Source organism: Ipomoea triloba, chromosome 9, assembly GCF_003576645.1.
Source record: "Ipomoea triloba cultivar NCNSP0323 chromosome 9, ASM357664v1".
In the NCBI taxonomy this organism is placed as follows: Eukaryota; Viridiplantae; Streptophyta; class Magnoliopsida; order Solanales; family Convolvulaceae; genus Ipomoea; species Ipomoea triloba.
This window is the reverse complement of record NC_044924.1, coordinates 22,987,626-22,990,347: the sequence shown is the minus strand read 5'-3', so window position 1 is coordinate 22,990,347 and position 2,722 is coordinate 22,987,626.

Below are 2,722 nucleotides of genomic sequence, written 5' to 3'. Positions count from 1 at the left end.
CGTTTTGACGGCTCTAATTGCACCTAATGTGGTCCCTAGACTTTCAAAAACTCACCCAATTTGGTCCTCCGTTACATATTCCGTCAAATTAGTGTTAAAATGGAGGGCATTTTCGTCCATTTACCTATTGTTAGCTTAATAAACATTGAGAAATAGTTGAGGGACAATTTTGAGAATAGTCAAGGGACCATTTTGGGAAAAACTATTTTATTTATTTCATTTTTGTTTATTTTCATTTTTTAGACTCTATAAAATTAGAATTTCTATACATTTTTTTTCTTACAAATATAAATAGTTAAAATCGTGCAATCCATCGTAAAACTTTTAACTTTTTTACAGACTTTTTCCCTCTATCTAAATATACAAACTATTCCTATGCAGATTTACAATAAGTTTCGTAAATTTCATAAATACTCATTTTGTAGGCACCAATTAAAATAATTCTTAGTCACATCCGTAGTACTAAATATATTACTTTGAATTTTTTTTNATACAATATCTTAAATAATGTAAATTAATATAAAATTTAATAATTACTTCAAAATCAAATACATAAAATATTGCAGGAAACATTGACGAGATTTTACTTTCGGATCACCTGAGAAGTTTACTAGAAAAATTTACCTTTCGGTCCAATATTTTCCCTACATTTTACACTCTTTGGGTGTCTACGCTTGAAAAAAAAATATTATTTTCAATGGTAAAAGTAATATTTAATGTGATAGATACATAGTGATTGATTGTCTATTAACATAAAAAAAATAAAAATAAAAAAAGAAGTATATGAATATTTATGAAATTTACGGAACTTATTGTAAAAAACCATAGGAATAGTTTGTATATTTAGAGTGGAAAAGTCTGTAAAGAAAGTTAAAAATTTTGATGTTGGATTGCGCGATTTTAACTATTTATATTTGTAAGAAAAAAATGTATAGAAATTCTAATTTTATAGAGTCTAAAAAATGAAAATAAACAAAAATGAAATAAATAAAATAGATTTTCCCAAAATGGTCCCTTGACTATTCTCAAAATGGTCCCTCAACTATTTCTCAATGTTTATTAGACTAACAATAGTAAATGGACAAAAATACCCTCCATTTTAACACTTATTTGACGGAATATGTAACGGAGGACCAAATTGGGTGAGTTTTTGAAAGTCGAGGGACCACATTAGGTGCAATTGAAAGTCGAAATGCAAAATTGAGAATGAGCAATAGTCGAGGGACCATTTTGGGAAAAAACTCTTTCCTTTTTTTCCAGAACTTGTCCAAAATGTTTCAAAATTCGTACTTTGTTGTTCCTTGTAGATAATTCAACACTTGGACAATATAACACACAAACCATTCCCAATTTCACTAGGATAAGGAAAATACAACTAAAATAAGGGGTGAATTATTGTACAAAATAGTAGATATCAACTCCCCCACACTAGAACTTTTGCTTGTCCTCAAGCAATTACCCAGGATAATCTACCCTCCAGGCACTGCAACTGATCACACTTCCTTCCTGCTCAACCAATCATTCCACCAACCAACTCATGCAACCTAACCTGCTTCAAGAATCATCTCAGAATCACAAGTGAGTTCCCCTCTCAGGCCAATAACCGGGCACCAGAATTAAGGTAGATTAGGACCCTGTATGCACATGTACTTAGTTGAGATTATGCAAGACTTGGCTTAAGATGAACTCCCATAGACATGCCCTTCATACTCACATAGATCACTCTAAAACTGCATGCTAAGATCAAATAGGTCTTTATTCGGCTTGTAATGGGGCTAAGGGCGAGTGGCTAAACAAAGAAGGGGTATGGAAAAATGCACAAAAGAGATAGAATTTCACACCTATTCACAACTAAACTTAGAGGAGACATGGAGAATATGAATCAAGAGAGCAAAACATAATTGGAAACACAAGAGTATTCTACACTAGTGGGGGTGAAGACAATTATTCCAACAACCTGACTTGTACTTTTATTCATCATTCTTTTTCTTTCTTTTCTCAACCACAATTCTTTTCTCTCTTTTTTTTGTTTTTTTTTGTTTTTTTTCTTTTCAATTTACCAACATTTTCTTTCCTTCAATTCAATTAACCAAACAATTCCTTCACCACACCCCCACACTAGAACAAAGATAACATGAATAACTCTATCAAAAGTGAGCTCAAAAAGGTAAGTCTCCTCTAAATTAAAGAACAAATGCTACATTCTCTCTAAGGGTGAATGGAAAATATATGGCTAAGGGCTAAGGGTTAAATGATAGGGCTAAACAAGAAAAACAATACAAAGAACGGGGTTAAGTGCTTTTGCACTTATTAAACAAAAACAAGGCTCAAAGGGGACAACTAGGGAAAATAATTGTAACACAAGGTAGGTTTAAAGGTTTGGGCTAACAACAATGGCCTAAATCACTTCAAAGAATGCAAATTCTAGATTTCACTATGAGAGCACTGAGACAAGCTATGACAGAACAGGTATCACCGGAATCCCACATAAGCCTTCACTAGCAATGCATAACACACAGGAGAAACATTTAGGTTAGAGGTTAACCCAATTATTGGCAAGAGACTGAATTAAGCACAAGCTTAACCTTGATTCATCCCTGACAAGCTAGGCTACACAAGTACCACCAAAACAAACCACAAACCAACAGAAAGGAAAAATGGTCACAGCCACAACACAAGGAAAGTAGATTACCTTCTGCTGCAAATTGAGTCCTTCAAGCAA